Source organism: Schistocerca americana, unplaced genomic scaffold, assembly GCF_021461395.2.
Source record: "Schistocerca americana isolate TAMUIC-IGC-003095 unplaced genomic scaffold, iqSchAmer2.1 HiC_scaffold_473, whole genome shotgun sequence".
NCBI classification, from domain to species: Eukaryota; Metazoa; Arthropoda; class Insecta; order Orthoptera; family Acrididae; genus Schistocerca; species Schistocerca americana.
In genome coordinates, this window is record NW_025726207.1 from 96149 (window position 1) to 112263 (window position 16115).

Sequence of the window (16115 nt, forward strand, 5' to 3'; positions counted from 1 at the left end):
GCCCCCTTCATTTCACGGTGGCGTCTCCCTGGCCGAATCGGGCTGTAGCTCCGAAAACAAAGGAGAAACAAAAATAGGAAGTAAAACTGCCAATAGTGCCCTGTGTTCCCATGCGCTCACCCGCCCAAGTACTGACAAGGGCCAAAGTTGTTACGCATCGGCAATCGGACATTTTCTTTCATTTTCTCTAACCAGTGTATTCAAGATATTATGGCCATTGCCGAGTGAATGCTGTAGTGCTTCCCGACGAGTCGGGTTCGGATCCTCTGTCAACTTCCACGCAGGGTGATGATCATTTGGTCATCACACTCGCCAGCTGAAATCGGCGCTGCCTTTTCGCAGTAGTAAAAGAGAAGTGGCCCGTGGGGGGATCGAACCCACGACCTTCGCGTTATTAGCACGACGCTCTAACCAACTGAGCTAACGGGCCTCGGCAGATGCAGCTGCTCAGCCCTACGCTGGAATCAGATGGCATGAAGCCATACACCATTCCTATGGTCGTCGTGTGTCTGCTTCCCTAGTCTATATTCTGCTGACGGTCACGAAACAGTAGCTATATTGCGAGCAGGACGGGAAACGGCCGCTCGGACAGCTCAAACTTGTCACGATTAGTGTGGAAAAAATTCCGTTCCGGTACCGGGAATCGAACCCGGGCCTCCTGGGTGAAAGGCAGGTATCCTAGCCACTAGACCACACCGGATGCGGCCGTTTCATTCGACCGTTCGTACGGTCGCTTGTCGCATTGTCGCTCTCTTTGCGAGCATCTTTGCACATACTGACTGGCAAGGCGCGCACCTCAAACGTCGCAGAGCAATGCTTTTGGCTTCATGCTCTGCTGGGAGAAGAGGAATAGGGAAGCTGTATGTAGCAATAACAGGAAGTAAACATTTTCCCGCTGAAGCGTTGAAACGTTGTGGATAACAAACAAGAAATAAGTTGGCGCCCTAGCAACAGCACCACCTTCAGTCACAGAAAATTAGATGCCCCGGGTGAGGATCGAACTCACGACCTTAAGATTATGAGACTTACGCGCTGCCTACTGCGCTACCGAGGCAGGCGATCGTTAGACCTTCTGGAATCTTGGTAAGTACCGAATACAAGTGGTAGAGAGTCTGCACTCCCTGGCTCATTTTTTCTGTTGCTACACGTGCATTCACGGCGCGGCAGGCAACTTGCGATGCTAGGCCGACGCCAGTATGTACAATAGCACGCAGGAGTCCAAACGAGCAGTCGTCCGCGCTGCATGATTGGTTCTTTCCACACGGAATCCCGCGGTTCATTCTCATGGCTCACGCAGTTCGAGTGCGAAAGACACGCAGCACCCCTACCGGAGAAAAAACAAAATGATGCATCGGCCGGGAATCGAACCCGGGCCGCCCGCGTGGCAGGCGAGCATTCTACCACTGAACCACCGATGCTCGGGCCAGCGGTACCTTCACGCTGCTTCCCGAGCAGATGTCTCAAGGGAAAGTGGGACTGCCGTCAAGCGCCGTAGCATTCTGTGGAGAAGATGCTGCAGACGCTGAATCCTGCACTGCACTGCTTAAAGATGCCGCCAGAACGCGGTCCTCTGCGTACTCTTGCGTCGCCGGCGCCGACTCTTGCCAAAGGATGCGAAATGTGCGCGGATACGCTGTCCGAATGCGTCTGGATGTGCTCCCCTAGCCTGCCTCGAAATGCGCCTGCCGGGTACGATCACCTTCGGCCGCTGCCGACAGGCGGGAAGCCGACTCAGCGCGGTGGCGGGGCGCTCGCTTGTGCGGTGGTGGTGTAATGGTCAGCATAGTTGCCTTCCAAGCAGTTGATCCGGGTTCGATTCCCGGCCACCGCAGCAGGCTTTTAATTTCGCGTATGAGTACTTTTGCCACGCGCTCTTAAACTATTGTTTTTTCGCCCTCTTACTCGCTGCATACCAGCCCTTAGTGTGTCTCGACTTGTCTCGACTTTGCTCAGCTGACGCGAGAGCTGACGCTCTCAAATCGGCCTATATCAAAACGACAAGCACGAGAAACGACTGAGAGAGGTAAGGAGAGGCGAGGCGATGGACACACAGCACGCCCCCTTCATTTCACGGTGGCGTCTCCCTGGCCGAATCGGGCTGTAGCTCCGAAAACAAAGGAGAAACAAAAATAGGAAGTAAAACTGCCAATAGTGCCCTGTGTTCCCATGCGCTCACCCGCCCAAGTACTGACAAGGGCCAAAGTTGTTACGCATCGGCAATCGGACATTTTCTTTCATTTTCTCTAACCAGTGTATTCAAGATATTATGGCCATTGCCGAGTGAATGCTGTAGTGCTTCCCGACGAGTCGGGTTCGGATCCTCTGTCAACTTCCACGCAGGGTGATGATCATTTGGTCATCACACTCGCCAGCTGAAATCGGCGCTGCCTTTTCGCAGTAGTAAAAGAGAAGTGGCCCGTGGGGGGATCGAACCCACGACCTTCGCGTTATTAGCACGACGCTCTAACCAACTGAGCTAACGGGCCTCGGCAGATGCAGCTGCTCAGCCCTACGCTGGAATCAGATGGCATGAAGCCATACACCATTCCTATGGTCGTCGTGTGTCTGCTTCCCTAGTCTATATTCTGCTGACGGTCACGAAACAGTAGCTATATTGCGAGCAGGACGGGAAACGGCCGCTCGGACAGCTCAAACTTGTCACGATTAGTGTGGAAAAAATTCCGTTCCGGTACCGGGAATCGAACCCGGGCCTCCTGGGTGAAAGGCAGGTATCCTAGCCACTAGACCACACCGGATGCGGCCGTTTCATTCGACCGTTCGTACGGTCGCTTGTCGCATTGTCGCTCTCTTTGCGAGCATCTTTGCACATACTGACTGGCAAGGCGCGCACCTCAAACGTCGCAGAGCAATGCTTTTGGCTTCATGCTCTGCTGGGAGAAGAGGAATAGGGAAGCTGTATGTAGCAATAACAGGAAGTAAACATTTTCCCGCTGAAGCGTTGAAACGTTGTGGATAACAAACAAGAAATAAGTTGGCGCCCTAGCAACAGCACCACCTTCAGTCACAGAAAATTAGATGCCCCGGGTGAGGATCGAACTCACGACCTTAAGATTATGAGACTTACGCGCTGCCTACTGCGCTACCGAGGCAGGCGATCGTTAGACCTTCTGGAATCTTGGTAAGTACCGAATACAAGTGGTAGAGAGTCTGCACTCCCTGGCTCATTTTTTCTGTTGCTACACGTGCATTCACGGCGCGGCAGGCAACTTGCGATGCTAGGCCGACGCCAGTATGTACAATAGCACGCAGGAGTCCAAACGAGCAGTCGTCCGCGCTGCATGATTGGTTCTTTCCACACGGAATCCCGCGGTTCATTCTCATGGCTCACGCAGTTCGAGTGCGAAAGACACGCAGCACCCCTACCGGAGAAAAAACAAAATGATGCATCGGCCGGGAATCGAACCCGGGCCGCCCGCGTGGCAGGCGAGCATTCTACCACTGAACCACCGATGCTCGGGCCAGCGGTACCTTCACGCTGCTTCCCGAGCAGATGTCTCAAGGGAAAGTGGGACTGCCGTCAAGCGCCGTAGCATTCTGTGGAGAAGATGCTGCAGACGCTGAATCCTGCACTGCACTGCTTAAAGATGCCGCCAGAACGCGGTCCTCTGCGTACTCTTGCGTCGCCGGCGCCGACTCTTGCCAAAGGATGCGAAATGTGCGCGGATACGCTGTCCGAATGCGTCTGGATGTGCTCCCCTAGCCTGCCTCGAAATGCGCCTGCCGGGTACGATCACCTTCGGCCGCTGCCGACAGGCGGGAAGCCGACTCAGCGCGGTGGCGGGGCGCTCGCTTGTGCGGTGGTGGTGTAATGGTCAGCATAGTTGCCTTCCAAGCAGTTGATCCGGGTTCGATTCCCGGCCACCGCAGCAGGCTTTTAATTTCGCGTATGAGTACTTTTGCCACGCGCTCTTAAACTATTGTTTTTTCGCCCTCTTACTCGCTGCATACCAGCCCTTAGTGTGTCTCGACTTGTCTCGACTTTGCTCAGCTGACGCGAGAGCTGACGCTCTCAAATCGGCCTATATCAAAACGACAAGCACGAGAAACGACTGAGAGAGGTAAGGAGAGGCGAGGCGATGGACACACAGCACGCCCCCTTCATTTCACGGTGGCGTCTCCCTGGCCGAATCGGGCTGTAGCTCCGAAAACAAAGGAGAAACAAAAATAGGAAGTAAAACTGCCAATAGTGCCCTGTGTTCCCATGCGCTCACCCGCCCAAGTACTGACAAGGGCCAAAGTTGTTACGCATCGGCAATCGGACATTTTCTTTCATTTTCTCTAACCAGTGTATTCAAGATATTATGGCCATTGCCGAGTGAATGCTGTAGTGCTTCCCGACGAGTCGGGTTCGGATCCTCTGTCAACTTCCACGCAGGGTGATGATCATTTGGTCATCACACTCGCCAGCTGAAATCGGCGCTGCCTTTTCGCAGTAGTAAAAGAGAAGTGGCCCGTGGGGGGATCGAACCCACGACCTTCGCGTTATTAGCACGACGCTCTAACCAACTGAGCTAACGGGCCTCGGCAGATGCAGCTGCTCAGCCCTACGCTGGAATCAGATGGCATGAAGCCATACACCATTCCTATGGTCGTCGTGTGTCTGCTTCCCTAGTCTATATTCTGCTGACGGTCACGAAACAGTAGCTATATTGCGAGCAGGACGGGAAACGGCCGCTCGGACAGCTCAAACTTGTCACGATTAGTGTGGAAAAAATTCCGTTCCGGTACCGGGAATCGAACCCGGGCCTCCTGGGTGAAAGCCAGGTATCCTAGCCACTAGACCACACCGGATGCGGCCGTTTCATTCGACCGTTCGTACGGTCGCTTGTCGCATTGTCGCTCTCTTTGCGAGCATCTTTGCACATACTGACTGGCAAGGCGCGCACCTCAAACGTCGCAGAGCAATGCTTTTGGCTTCATGCTCTGCTGGGAGAAGAGGAATAGGGAAGCTGTATGTAGCAATAACAGGAAGTAAACATTTTCCCGCTGAAGCGTTGAAACGTTGTGGATAACAAACAAGAAATAAGTTGGCGCCCTAGCAACAGCACCACCTTCAGTCACAGAAAATTAGATGCCCCGGGTGACGATCGAACTCACGACCTTAAGATTATGAGACTTACGCGCTGCCTACTGCGCTACCGAGGCAGGCGATCGTTAGACCTTCTGGAATCTTGGTAAGTACCGAATACAAGTGGTAGAGAGTCTGCACTCCCTGGCTCATTTTTTCTGTTGCTACACGTGCATTCACGGCGCGGCAGGCAACTTGCGATGCTAGGCCGACGCCAGTATGTACAATAGCACGCAGGAGTCCAAACGAGCAGTCGTCCGCGCTGCATGATTGGTTCTTTCCACACGGAATCCCGCGGTTCATTCTCATGGCTCACGCAGTTCGAGTGCGAAAGACACGCAGCACCCCTACCGGAGAAAAAACAAAATGATGCATCGGCCGGGAATCGAACCCGGGCCGCCCGCGTGGCAGGCGAGCATTCTACCACTGAACCACCGATGCTCGGGCCAGCGGTACCTTCACGCTGCTTCCCGAGCAGATGTCTCAAGGGAAAGTGGGACTGCCGTCAAGCGCCGTAGCATTCTGTGGAGAAGATGCTGCAGACGCTGAATCCTGCACTGCACTGCTTAAAGATGCCGCCAGAACGCGGTCCTCTGCGTACTCTTGCGTCGCCGGCGCCGACTCTTGCCAAAGGATGCGAAATGTGCGCGGATACGCTGTCCGAATGCGTCTGGATGTGCTCCCCTAGCCTGCCTCGAAATGCGCCTGCCGGGTACGATCACCTTCGGCCGCTGCCGACAGGCGGGAAGCCGACTCAGCGCGGTGGCGGGGCGCTCGCTTGTGCGGTGGTGGTGTAATGGTCAGCATAGTTGCCTTCCAAGCAGTTGATCCGGGTTCGATTCCCGGCCACCGCAGCAGGCTTTTAATTTCGCGTATGAGTACTTTTGCCACGCGCTCTTAAACTATTGTTTTTTCGCCCTCTTACTCGCTGCATACCAGCCCTTAGTGTGTCTCGACTTGTCTCGACTTTGCTCAGCTGACGCGAGAGCTGACGCTCTCAAATCGGCCTATATCAAAACGACAAGCACGAGAAACGACTGAGAGAGGTAAGGAGAGGCGAGGCGATGGACACACAGCACGCCCCCTTCATTTCACGGTGGCGTCTCCCTGGCCGAATCGGGCTGTAGCTCCGAAAACAAAGGAGAAACAAAAATAGGAAGTAAAACTGCCAATAGTGCCCTGTGTTCCCATGCGCTCACCCGCCCAAGTACTGACAAGGGCCAAAGTTGTTACGCATCGGCAATCGGACATTTTCTTTCATTTTCTCTAACCAGTGTATTCAAGATATTATGGCCATTGCCGAGTGAATGCTGTAGTGCTTCCCGACGAGTCGGGTTCGGATCCTCTGTCAACTTCCACGCAGGGTGATGATCATTTGGTCATCACACTCGCCAGCTGAAATCGGCGCTGCCTTTTCGCAGTAGTAAAAGAGAAGTGGCCCGTGGGGGGATCGAACCCACGACCTTCGCGTTATTAGCACGACGCTCTAACCAACTGAGCTAACGGGCCTCGGCAGATGCAGCTGCTCAGCCCTACGCTGGAATCAGATGGCATGAAGCCATACACCATTCCTATGGTCGTCGTGTGTCTGCTTCCCTAGTCTATATTCTGCTGACGGTCACGAAACAGTAGCTATATTGCGAGCAGGACGGGAAACGGCCGCTCGGACAGCTCAAACTTGTCACGATTAGTGTGGAAAAAATTCCGTTCCGGTACCGGGAATCGAACCCGGGCCTCCTGGGTGAAAGGCAGGTATCCTAGCCACTAGACCACACCGGATGCGGCCGTTTCATTCGACCGTTCGTACGGTCGCTTGTCGCATTGTCGCTCTCTTTGCGAGCATCTTTGCACATACTGACTGGCAAAGCGCGCACCTCAAACGTCGCAGAGCAATGCTTTTGGCTTCATGCTCTGCTGGGAGAAGAGGAATAGGGAAGCTGTATGTAGCAATAACAGGAAGTAAACATTTTCCCGCTGAAGCGTTGAAACGTTGTGGATAACAAACAAGAAATAAGTTGGCGCCCTAGCAACAGCACCACCTTCAGTCACAGAAAATTAGATGCCCCGGGTGACGATCGAACTCACGACCTTAAGATTATGAGACTTACGCGCTGCCTACTGCGCTACCGAGGCAGGCGATCGTTAGACCTTCTGGAATCTTGGTAAGTACCGAATACAAGTGGTAGAGAGTCTGCACTCCCTGGCTCATTTTTTCTGTTGCTACACGTGCATTCACGGCGCGGCAGGCAACTTGCGATGCTAGGCCGACGCCAGTATGTACAATAGCACGCAGGAGTCCAAACGAGCAGTCGTCCGCGCTGCATGATTGGTTCTTTCCACACGGAATCCCGCGGTTCATTCTCATGGCTCACGCAGTTCGAGTGCGAAAGACACGCAGCACCCCTACCGGAGAAAAAACAAAATGATGCATCGGCCGGGAATCGAACCCGGGCCGCCCGCGTGGCAGGCGAGCATTCTACCACTGAACCACCGATGCTCGGGCCAGCGGTACCTTCACGCTGCTTCCCGAGCAGATGTCTCAAGGGAAAGTGGGACTGCCGTCAAGCGCCGTAGCATTCTGTGGAGAAGATGCTGCAGACGCTGAATCCTGCACTGCACTGCTTAAAGATGCCGCCAGAACGCGGTCCTCTGCGTACTCTTGCGTCGCCGGCGCCGACTCTTGCCAAAGGATGCGAAATGTGCGCGGATACGCTGTCCGAATGCGTCTGGATGTGCTCCCCTAGCCTGCCTCGAAATGCGCCTGCCGGGTACGATCACCTTCGGCCGCTGCCGACAGGCGGGAAGCCGACTCAGCGCGGTGGCGGGGCGCTCGCTTGTGCGGTGGTGGTGTAATGGTCAGCATAGTTGCCTTCCAAGCAGTTGATCCGGGTTCGATTCCCGGCCACCGCAGCAGGCTTTTAATTTCGCGTATGAGTACTTTTGCCACGCGCTCTTAAACTATTGTTTTTTCGCCCTCTTACTCGCTGCATACCAGCCCTTAGTGTGTCTCGACTTGTCTCGACTTTGCTCAGCTGACGCGAGAGCTGACGCTCTCAAATCGGCCTATATCAAAACGACAAGCACGAGAAACGACTGAGAGAGGTAAGGAGAGGCGAGGCGATGGACACACAGCACGCCCCCTTCATTTCACGGTGGCGTCTCCCTGGCCGAATCGGGCTGTAGCTCCGAAAACAAAGGAGAAACAAAAATAGGAAGTAAAACTGCCAATAGTGCCCTGTGTTCCCATGCGCTCACCCGCCCAAGTACTGACAAGGGCCAAAGTTGTTACGCATCGGCAATCGGACATTTTCTTTCATTTTCTCTAACCAGTGTATTCAAGATATTATGGCCATTGCCGAGTGAATGCTGTAGTGCTTCCCGACGAGTCGGGTTCGGATCCTCTGTCAACTTCCACGCAGGGTGATGATCATTTGGTCATCACACTCGCCAGCTGAAATCGGCGCTGCCTTTTCGCAGTAGTAAAAGAGAAGTGGCCCGTGGGGGGATCGAACCCACGACCTTCGCGTTATTAGCACGACGCTCTAACCAACTGAGCTAACGGGCCTCGGCAGATGCAGCTGCTCAGCCCTACGCTGGAATCAGATGGCATGAAGCCATACACCATTCCTATGGTCGTCGTGTGTCTGCTTCCCTAGTCTATATTCTGCTGACGGTCACGAAACAGTAGCTATATTGCGAGCAGGACGGGAAACGGCCGCTCGGACAGCTCAAACTTGTCACGATTAGTGTGGAAAAAATTCCGTTCCGGTACCGGGAATCGAACCCGGGCCTCCTGGGTGAAAGGCAGGTATCCTAGCCACTAGACCACACCGGATGCGGCCGTTTCATTCGACCGTTCGTACGGTCGCTTGTCGCATTGTCGCTCTCTTTGCGAGCATCTTTGCACATACTGACTGGCAAGGCGCGCACCTCAAACGTCGCAGAGCAATGCTTTTGGCTTCATGCTCTGCTGGGAGAAGAGGAATAGGGAAGCTGTATGTAGCAATAACAGGAAGTAAACATTTTCCCGCTGAAGCGTTGAAACGTTGTGGATAACAAACAAGAAATAAGTTGGCGCCCTAGCAACAGCACCACCTTCAGTCACAGAAAATTAGATGCCCCGGGTGAGGATCGAACTCACGACCTTAAGATTATGAGACTTACGCGCTGCCTACTGCGCTACCGAGGCAGGCGATCGTTAGACCTTCTGGAATCTTGGTAAGTACCGAATACAAGTGGTAGAGAGTCTGCACTCCCTGGCTCATTTTTTCTGTTGCTACACGTGCATTCACGGCGCGGCAGGCAACTTGCGATGCTAGGCCGACGCCAGTATGTACAATAGCACGCAGGAGTCCAAACGAGCAGTCGTCCGCGCTGCATGATTGGTTCTTTCCACACGGAATCCCGCGGTTCATTCTCATGGCTCACGCAGTTCGAGTGCGAAAGACACGCAGCACCCCTACCGGAGAAAAAACAAAATGATGCATCGGCCGGGAATCGAACCCGGGCCGCCCGCGTGGCAGGCGAGCATTCTACCACTGAACCACCGATGCTCGGGCCAGCGGTACCTTCACGCTGCTTCCCGAGCAGATGTCTCAAGGGAAAGTGGGACTGCCGTCAAGCGCCGTAGCATTCTGTGGAGAAGATGCTGCAGACGCTGAATCCTGCACTGCACTGCTTAAAGATGCCGCCAGAACGCGGTCCTCTGCGTACTCTTGCGTCGCCGGCGCCGACTCTTGCCAAAGGATGCGAAATGTGCGCGGATACGCTGTCCGAATGCGTCTGGATGTGCTCCCCTAGCCTGCCTCGAAATGCGCCTGCCGGGTACGATCACCTTCGGCCGCTGCCGACAGGCGGGAAGCCGACTCAGCGCGGTGGCGGGGCGCTCGCTTGTGCGGTGGTGGTGTAATGGTCAGCATAGTTGCCTTCCAAGCAGTTGATCCGGGTTCGATTCCCGGCCACCGCAGCAGGCTTTTAATTTCGCGTATGAGTACTTTTGCCACGCGCTCTTAAACTATTGTTTTTTCGCCCTCTTACTCGCTGCATACCAGCCCTTAGTGTGTCTCGACTTGTCTCGACTTTGCTCAGCTGACGCGAGAGCTGACGCTCTCAAATCGGCCTATATCAAAACGACAAGCACGAGAAACGACTGAGAGAGGTAAGGAGAGGCGAGGCGATGGACACACAGCACGCCCCCTTCATTTCACGGTGGCGTCTCCCTGGCCGAATCGGGCTGTAGCTCCGAAAACAAAGGAGAAACAAAAATAGGAAGTAAAACTGCCAATAGTGCCCTGTGTTCCCATGCGCTCACCCGCCCAAGTACTGACAAGGGCCAAAGTTGTTACGCATCGGCAATCGGACATTTTCTTTCATTTTCTCTAACCAGTGTATTCAAGATATTATGGCCATTGCCGAGTGAATGCTGTAGTGCTTCCCGACGAGTCGGGTTCGGATCCTCTGTCAACTTCCACGCAGGGTGATGATCATTTGGTCATCACACTCGCCAGCTGAAATCGGCGCTGCCTTTTCGCAGTAGTAAAAGAGAAGTGGCCCGTGGGGGGATCGAACCCACGACCTTCGCGTTATTAGCACGACGCTCTAACCAACTGAGCTAACGGGCCTCGGCAGATGCAGCTGCTCAGCCCTACGCTGGAATCAGATGGCATGAAGCCATACACCATTCCTATGGTCGTCGTGTGTCTGCTTCCCTAGTCTATATTCTGCTGACGGTCACGAAACAGTAGCTATATTGCGAGCAGGACGGGAAACGGCCGCTCGGACAGCTCAAACTTGTCACGATTAGTGTGGAAAAAATTCCGTTCCGGTACCGGGAATCGAACCCGGGCCTCCTGGGTGAAAGGCAGGTATCCTAGCCACTAGACCACACCGGATGCGGCCGTTTCATTCGACCGTTCGTACGGTCGCTTGTCGCATTGTCGCTCTCTTTGCGAGCATCTTTGCACATACTGACTGGCAAGGCGCGCACCTCAAACGTCGCAGAGCAATGCTTTTGGCTTCATGCTCTGCTGGGAGAAGAGGAATAGGGAAGCTGTATGTAGCAATAACAGGAAGTAAACATTTTCCCGCTGAAGCGTTGAAACGTTGTGGATAACAAACAAGAAATAAGTTGGCGCCCTAGCAACAGCACCACCTTCAGTCACAGAAAATTAGATGCCCCGGGTGAGGATCGAACTCACGACCTTAAGATTATGAGACTTACGCGCTGCCTACTGCGCTACCGAGGCAGGCGATCGTTAGACCTTCTGGAATCTTGGTAAGTACCGAATACAAGTGGTAGAGAGTCTGCACTCCCTGGCTCATTTTTTCTGTTGCTACACGTGCATTCACGGCGCGGCAGGCAACTTGCGATGCTAGGCCGACGCCAGTATGTACAATAGCACGCAGGAGTCCAAACGAGCAGTCGTCCGCGCTGCATGATTGGTTCTTTCCACACGGAATCCCGCGGTTCATTCTCATGGCTCACGCAGTTCGAGTGCGAAAGACACGCAGCACCCCTACCGGAGAAAAAACAAAATGATGCATCGGCCGGGAATCGAACCCGGGCCGCCCGCGTGGCAGGCGAGCATTCTACCACTGAACCACCGATGCTCGGGCCAGCGGTACCTTCACGCTGCTTCCCGAGCAGATGTCTCAAGGGAAAGTGGGACTGCCGTCAAGCGCCGTAGCATTCTGTGGAGAAGATGCTGCAGACGCTGAATCCTGCACTGCACTGCTTAAAGATGCCGCCAGAACGCGGTCCTCTGCGTACTCTTGCGTCGCCGGCGCCGACTCTTGCCAAAGGATGCGAAATGTGCGCGGATACGCTGTCCGAATGCGTCTGGATGTGCTCCCCTAGCCTGCCTCGAAATGCGCCTGCCGGGTACGATCACCTTCGGCCGCTGCCGACAGGCGGGAAGCCGACTCAGCGCGGTGGCGGGGCGCTCGCTTGTGCGGTGGTGGTGTAATGGTCAGCATAGTTGCCTTCCAAGCAGTTGATCCGGGTTCGATTCCCGGCCACCGCAGCAGGCTTTTAATTTCGCGTATGAGTACTTTTGCCACGCGCTCTTAAACTATTGTTTTTTCGCCCTCTTACTCGCTGCATACCAGCCCTTAGTGTGTCTCGACTTGTCTCGACTTTGCTCAGCTGACGCGAGAGCTGACGCTCTCAAATCGGCCTATATCAAAACGACAAGCACGAGAAACGACTGAGAGAGGTAAGGAGAGGCGAGGCGATGGACACACAGCACGCCCCCTTCATTTCACGGTGGCGTCTCCCTGGCCGAATCGGGCTGTAGCTCCGAAAACAAAGGAGAAACAAAAATAGGAAGTAAAACTGCCAATAGTGCCCTGTGTTCCCATGCGCTCACCCGCCCAAGTACTGACAAGGGCCAAAGTTGTTACGCATCGGCAATCGGACATTTTCTTTCATTTTCTCTAACCAGTGTATTCAAGATATTATGGCCATTGCCGAGTGAATGCTGTAGTGCTTCCCGACGAGTCGGGTTCGGATCCTCTGTCAACTTCCACGCAGGGTGATGATCATTTGGTCATCACACTCGCCAGCTGAAATCGGCGCTGCCTTTTCGCAGTAGTAAAAGAGAAGTGGCCCGTGGGGGGATCGAACCCACGACCTTCGCGTTATTAGCACGACGCTCTAACCAACTGAGCTAACGGGCCTCGGCAGATGCAGCTGCTCAGCCCTACGCTGGAATCAGATGGCATGAAGCCATACACCATTCCTATGGTCGTCGTGTGTCTGCTTCCCTAGTCTATATTCTGCTGACGGTCACGAAACAGTAGCTATATTGCGAGCAGGACGGGAAACGGCCGCTCGGACAGCTCAAACTTGTCACGATTAGTGTGGAAAAAATTCCGTTCCGGTACCGGGAATCGAACCCGGGCCTCCTGGGTGAAAGGCAGGTATCCTAGCCACTAGACCACACCGGATGCGGCCGTTTCATTCGACCGTTCGTACGGTCGCTTGTCGCATTGTCGCTCTCTTTGCGAGCATCTTTGCACATACTGACTGGCAAGGCGCGCACCTCAAACGTCGCAGAGCAATGCTTTTGGCTTCATGCTCTGCTGGGAGAAGAGGAATAGGGAAGCTGTATGTAGCAATAACAGGAAGTAAACATTTTCCCGCTGAAGCGTTGAAACGTTGTGGATAACAAACAAGAAATAAGTTGGCGCCCTAGCAACAGCACCACCTTCAGTCACAGAAAATTAGATGCCCCGGGTGAGGATCGAACTCACGACCTTAAGATTATGAGACTTACGCGCTGCCTACTGCGCTACCGAGGCAGGCGATCGTTAGACCTTCTGGAATCTTGGTAAGTACCGAATACAAGTGGTAGAGAGTCTGCACTCCCTGGCTCATTTTTTCTGTTGCTACACGTGCATTCACGGCGCGGCAGGCAACTTGCGATGCTAGGCCGACGCCAGTATGTACAATAGCACGCAGGAGTCCAAACGAGCAGTCGTCCGCGCTGCATGATTGGTTCTTTCCACACGGAATCCCGCGGTTCATTCTCATGGCTCACGCAGTTCGAGTGCGAAAGACACGCAGCACCCCTACCGGAGAAAAAACAAAATGATGCATCGGCCGGGAATCGAACCCGGGCCGCCCGCGTGGCAGGCGAGCATTCTACCACTGAACCACCGATGCTCGGGCCAGCGGTACCTTCACGCTGCTTCCCGAGCAGATGTCTCAAGGGAAAGTGGGACTGCCGTCAAGCGCCGTAGCATTCTGTGGAGAAGATGCTGCAGACGCTGAATCCTGCACTGCACTGCTTAAAGATGCCGCCAGAACGCGGTCCTCTGCGTACTCTTGCGTCGCCGGCGCCGACTCTTGCCAAAGGATGCGAAATGTGCGCGGATACGCTGTCCGAATGCGTCTGGATGTGCTCCCCTAGCCTGCCTCGAAATGCGCCTGCCGGGTACGATCACCTTCGGCCGCTGCCGACAGGCGGGAAGCCGACTCAGCGCGGTGGCGGGGCGCTCGCTTGTGCGGTGGTGGTGTAATGGTCAGCATAGTTGCCTTCCAAGCAGTTGATCCGGGTTCGATTCCCGGCCACCGCAGCAGGCTTTAATTTCGCGTATGAGTACTTTTGCCACGCGCTCTTAAACTATTGTTTTTTCGCCCTCTTACTCGCTGCATACCAGCCCTTAGTGTGTCTCGACTTGTCTCGACTTTGCTCAGCTGACGCGAGAGCTGACGCTCTCAAATCGGCCTATATCAAAACGACAAGCACGAGAAACGACTGAGAGAGGTAAGGAGAGGCGAGGCGATGGACACACAGCACGCCCCCTTCATTTCACGGTGGCGTCCTCCCTGGCCGAATCGGGCTGTAGCTCCGAAAACAAAGGAGAAACAAAAATAGGAAGTAAAACTGCCAATAGTGCCCTGTGTTCCCATGCGCTCACCCGCCCAAGTACTGACAAGGGCCAAAGTTGTTACGCATCGGCAATCGGACATTTTCTTTCATTTTCTCTAACCAGTGTATTCAAGATATTATGGCCATTGCCGAGTGAATGCTGTAGTGCTTCCCGACGAGTCGGGTTCGGATCCTCTGTCAACTTCCACGCAGGGTGATGATCATTTGGTCATCACACTCGCCAGCTGAAATCGGCGCTGCCTTTTCGCAGTAGTAAAAGAGAAGTGGCCCGTGGGGGGATCGAACCCACGACCTTCGCGTTATTAGCACGACGCTCTAACCAACTGAGCTAACGGGCCTCGGCAGATGCAGCTGCTCAGCCCTACGCTGGAATCAGATGGCATGAAGCCATACACCATTCCTATGGTCGTCGTGGTGTCTGCTTCCCTAGTCTATATTCTGCTGACGGTCACGAAACAGTAGCTATATTGCGAGCAGGACGGAAACGGCCGCTCGGACAGCTCAAACTTGTCACGATTAGTGTGGAAAAAATTCCGTTCCGGTACCGGGAATCGAACCCGGGCCTCCTGGGTGAAAGGCAGGTATCCTAGCCACTAGACCACACCGGATGCGGCCGTTTCATTCGACCGTTCGTACGGTCGCTTGTCGCATTGTCGCTCTCTTTGCGAGCATCTTTGCACATACTGACTGGCAAGGCGCGCACCTCAAACGTCGCAGAGCAATGCTTTTGGCTTCATGCTCTGCTGGGAGAAGAGGAATAGGGAAGCTGTATGTAGCAATAACAGGAAGTAAACATTTTCCCGCTGAAGCGTTGAAACGTTGTGGATAACAAACAAGAAATAAGTTGGCGCCCTAGCAACAGCACCACCTTCAGTCACAGAAAATTAGATGCCCCGGGTGAGGATCGAACTCACGACCTTAAGATTATGAGACTTACGCGCTGCCTACTGCGCTACCGAGGCAGGCGATCGTTAGACCTTCTGGAATCTTGGTAAGTACCGAATACAAGTGGTAGAGAGTCTGCACTCCCTGGCTCATTTTTTCTGTTGCTACACGTGCATTCACGGCGCGGCAGGCAACTTGCGATGCTAGGCCGACGCCAGTATGTACAATAGCACGCAGGAGTCCAAACGAGCAGTCGTCCGCGCTGCATGATTGGTTCTTTCCACACGGAATCCCGCGGTTCATTCTCATGGCTCACGCAGTTCGAGTGCGAAAGACACGCAGCACCCCTACCGGAGAAAAAACAAAATGATGCATCGGCCGGGAATCGAACCCGGGCCGCCCGCGTGGCAGGCGAGCATTCTACCACTGAACCACCGATGCTCGGGCCAGCGGTACCTTCACGCTGCTTCCCGAGCAGATGTCTCAAGGGAAAGTGGGACTGCCGTCAAGCGCCGTAGCATTCTGTGGAGAAGATGCTGCAGACGCTGAATCCTGCACTGCACTGCTTAAAGATGCCGCCAGAACGCGGTCCTCTGCGTACTCTTGCGTCGCCGGCGCCGACTCTTGCCAAAGGATGCGAAATGTGCGCGGATACGCTGTCCGAATGCGTCTGGATGTGCTCCCCTAGCCTGCTCGAAATGCGCCTGCCGGGTACGATCACCTTCGGCCGCTGCCGACAGGCGGGA

The 16115-nt window shown here is 54.4% G+C and overlaps 39 non-coding genes across 39 annotated transcripts; 7 read left to right on the forward strand and 32 right to left on the reverse strand.

The window, feature by feature from the left end:
• Positions 1-356: 356 nt before the first annotated feature.
• Trnai-aau lies at positions 357-430 on the reverse strand. Its single transcript has one exon. It is a non-coding gene; the product is annotated as a tRNA-Ile (tRNA).
• Positions 431-628: 198 nt separating this feature from the next.
• Positions 629-700, reverse strand: Trnae-uuc. The gene has a single exon. It is a non-coding gene; the product is annotated as a tRNA-Glu (tRNA).
• A 281-nt stretch (positions 701-981) lies between these two features.
• Positions 982-1054, reverse strand: Trnam-cau. The gene has a single exon. It is a non-coding gene; the product is annotated as a tRNA-Met (tRNA).
• A 293-nt stretch (positions 1055-1347) lies between these two features.
• On the reverse strand, positions 1348-1418 carry Trnag-gcc. The gene has a single exon. It is a non-coding gene; the product is annotated as a tRNA-Gly (tRNA).
• A 341-nt stretch (positions 1419-1759) lies between these two features.
• Positions 1760-1831, forward strand: Trnag-ucc. The gene has a single exon. It is a non-coding gene; the product is annotated as a tRNA-Gly (tRNA).
• A 581-nt stretch (positions 1832-2412) lies between these two features.
• Positions 2413-2486, reverse strand: Trnai-aau. Its single transcript has one exon. It is a non-coding gene; the product is annotated as a tRNA-Ile (tRNA).
• Positions 2487-2684: 198 nt separating this feature from the next.
• Trnae-uuc lies at positions 2685-2756 on the reverse strand. Its single transcript has one exon. It is a non-coding gene; the product is annotated as a tRNA-Glu (tRNA).
• A 281-nt stretch (positions 2757-3037) lies between these two features.
• Positions 3038-3110, reverse strand: Trnam-cau. The gene has a single exon. It is a non-coding gene; the product is annotated as a tRNA-Met (tRNA).
• Positions 3111-3403: 293 nt separating this feature from the next.
• Positions 3404-3474, reverse strand: Trnag-gcc. Its single transcript has one exon. It is a non-coding gene; the product is annotated as a tRNA-Gly (tRNA).
• A 341-nt stretch (positions 3475-3815) lies between these two features.
• On the forward strand, positions 3816-3887 carry Trnag-ucc. Its single transcript has one exon. It is a non-coding gene; the product is annotated as a tRNA-Gly (tRNA).
• Positions 3888-4468: 581 nt separating this feature from the next.
• Trnai-aau lies at positions 4469-4542 on the reverse strand. The gene has a single exon. It is a non-coding gene; the product is annotated as a tRNA-Ile (tRNA).
• Positions 4543-4740: 198 nt separating this feature from the next.
• Positions 4741-4812, reverse strand: Trnae-uuc. The gene has a single exon. It is a non-coding gene; the product is annotated as a tRNA-Glu (tRNA).
• Positions 4813-5093: 281 nt separating this feature from the next.
• On the reverse strand, positions 5094-5166 carry Trnam-cau. Its single transcript has one exon. It is a non-coding gene; the product is annotated as a tRNA-Met (tRNA).
• Positions 5167-5459: 293 nt separating this feature from the next.
• Positions 5460-5530, reverse strand: Trnag-gcc. Its single transcript has one exon. It is a non-coding gene; the product is annotated as a tRNA-Gly (tRNA).
• Positions 5531-5871: 341 nt separating this feature from the next.
• On the forward strand, positions 5872-5943 carry Trnag-ucc. Its single transcript has one exon. It is a non-coding gene; the product is annotated as a tRNA-Gly (tRNA).
• A 581-nt stretch (positions 5944-6524) lies between these two features.
• Trnai-aau lies at positions 6525-6598 on the reverse strand. The gene has a single exon. It is a non-coding gene; the product is annotated as a tRNA-Ile (tRNA).
• A 198-nt stretch (positions 6599-6796) lies between these two features.
• Positions 6797-6868, reverse strand: Trnae-uuc. Its single transcript has one exon. It is a non-coding gene; the product is annotated as a tRNA-Glu (tRNA).
• Positions 6869-7149: 281 nt separating this feature from the next.
• Trnam-cau lies at positions 7150-7222 on the reverse strand. The gene has a single exon. It is a non-coding gene; the product is annotated as a tRNA-Met (tRNA).
• A 293-nt stretch (positions 7223-7515) lies between these two features.
• Trnag-gcc lies at positions 7516-7586 on the reverse strand. Its single transcript has one exon. It is a non-coding gene; the product is annotated as a tRNA-Gly (tRNA).
• Positions 7587-7927: 341 nt separating this feature from the next.
• Trnag-ucc lies at positions 7928-7999 on the forward strand. The gene has a single exon. It is a non-coding gene; the product is annotated as a tRNA-Gly (tRNA).
• A 581-nt stretch (positions 8000-8580) lies between these two features.
• Positions 8581-8654, reverse strand: Trnai-aau. The gene has a single exon. It is a non-coding gene; the product is annotated as a tRNA-Ile (tRNA).
• A 198-nt stretch (positions 8655-8852) lies between these two features.
• On the reverse strand, positions 8853-8924 carry Trnae-uuc. The gene has a single exon. It is a non-coding gene; the product is annotated as a tRNA-Glu (tRNA).
• A 281-nt stretch (positions 8925-9205) lies between these two features.
• Positions 9206-9278, reverse strand: Trnam-cau. Its single transcript has one exon. It is a non-coding gene; the product is annotated as a tRNA-Met (tRNA).
• A 293-nt stretch (positions 9279-9571) lies between these two features.
• On the reverse strand, positions 9572-9642 carry Trnag-gcc. The gene has a single exon. It is a non-coding gene; the product is annotated as a tRNA-Gly (tRNA).
• Positions 9643-9983: 341 nt separating this feature from the next.
• Positions 9984-10055, forward strand: Trnag-ucc. The gene has a single exon. It is a non-coding gene; the product is annotated as a tRNA-Gly (tRNA).
• Positions 10056-10636: 581 nt separating this feature from the next.
• Positions 10637-10710, reverse strand: Trnai-aau. Its single transcript has one exon. It is a non-coding gene; the product is annotated as a tRNA-Ile (tRNA).
• A 198-nt stretch (positions 10711-10908) lies between these two features.
• On the reverse strand, positions 10909-10980 carry Trnae-uuc. Its single transcript has one exon. It is a non-coding gene; the product is annotated as a tRNA-Glu (tRNA).
• Positions 10981-11261: 281 nt separating this feature from the next.
• Trnam-cau lies at positions 11262-11334 on the reverse strand. The gene has a single exon. It is a non-coding gene; the product is annotated as a tRNA-Met (tRNA).
• A 293-nt stretch (positions 11335-11627) lies between these two features.
• On the reverse strand, positions 11628-11698 carry Trnag-gcc. The gene has a single exon. It is a non-coding gene; the product is annotated as a tRNA-Gly (tRNA).
• A 341-nt stretch (positions 11699-12039) lies between these two features.
• On the forward strand, positions 12040-12111 carry Trnag-ucc. Its single transcript has one exon. It is a non-coding gene; the product is annotated as a tRNA-Gly (tRNA).
• Positions 12112-12692: 581 nt separating this feature from the next.
• On the reverse strand, positions 12693-12766 carry Trnai-aau. Its single transcript has one exon. It is a non-coding gene; the product is annotated as a tRNA-Ile (tRNA).
• Positions 12767-12964: 198 nt separating this feature from the next.
• Trnae-uuc lies at positions 12965-13036 on the reverse strand. Its single transcript has one exon. It is a non-coding gene; the product is annotated as a tRNA-Glu (tRNA).
• Positions 13037-13317: 281 nt separating this feature from the next.
• Positions 13318-13390, reverse strand: Trnam-cau. Its single transcript has one exon. It is a non-coding gene; the product is annotated as a tRNA-Met (tRNA).
• Positions 13391-13683: 293 nt separating this feature from the next.
• Positions 13684-13754, reverse strand: Trnag-gcc. The gene has a single exon. It is a non-coding gene; the product is annotated as a tRNA-Gly (tRNA).
• Positions 13755-14095: 341 nt separating this feature from the next.
• Trnag-ucc lies at positions 14096-14167 on the forward strand. The gene has a single exon. It is a non-coding gene; the product is annotated as a tRNA-Gly (tRNA).
• Positions 14168-14748: 581 nt separating this feature from the next.
• Trnai-aau lies at positions 14749-14822 on the reverse strand. The gene has a single exon. It is a non-coding gene; the product is annotated as a tRNA-Ile (tRNA).
• A 198-nt stretch (positions 14823-15020) lies between these two features.
• Trnae-uuc lies at positions 15021-15092 on the reverse strand. Its single transcript has one exon. It is a non-coding gene; the product is annotated as a tRNA-Glu (tRNA).
• A 281-nt stretch (positions 15093-15373) lies between these two features.
• Positions 15374-15446, reverse strand: Trnam-cau. The gene has a single exon. It is a non-coding gene; the product is annotated as a tRNA-Met (tRNA).
• Positions 15447-15739: 293 nt separating this feature from the next.
• Positions 15740-15810, reverse strand: Trnag-gcc. Its single transcript has one exon. It is a non-coding gene; the product is annotated as a tRNA-Gly (tRNA).
• Between the last annotated feature and the right edge of the window lie 305 nt (positions 15811-16115).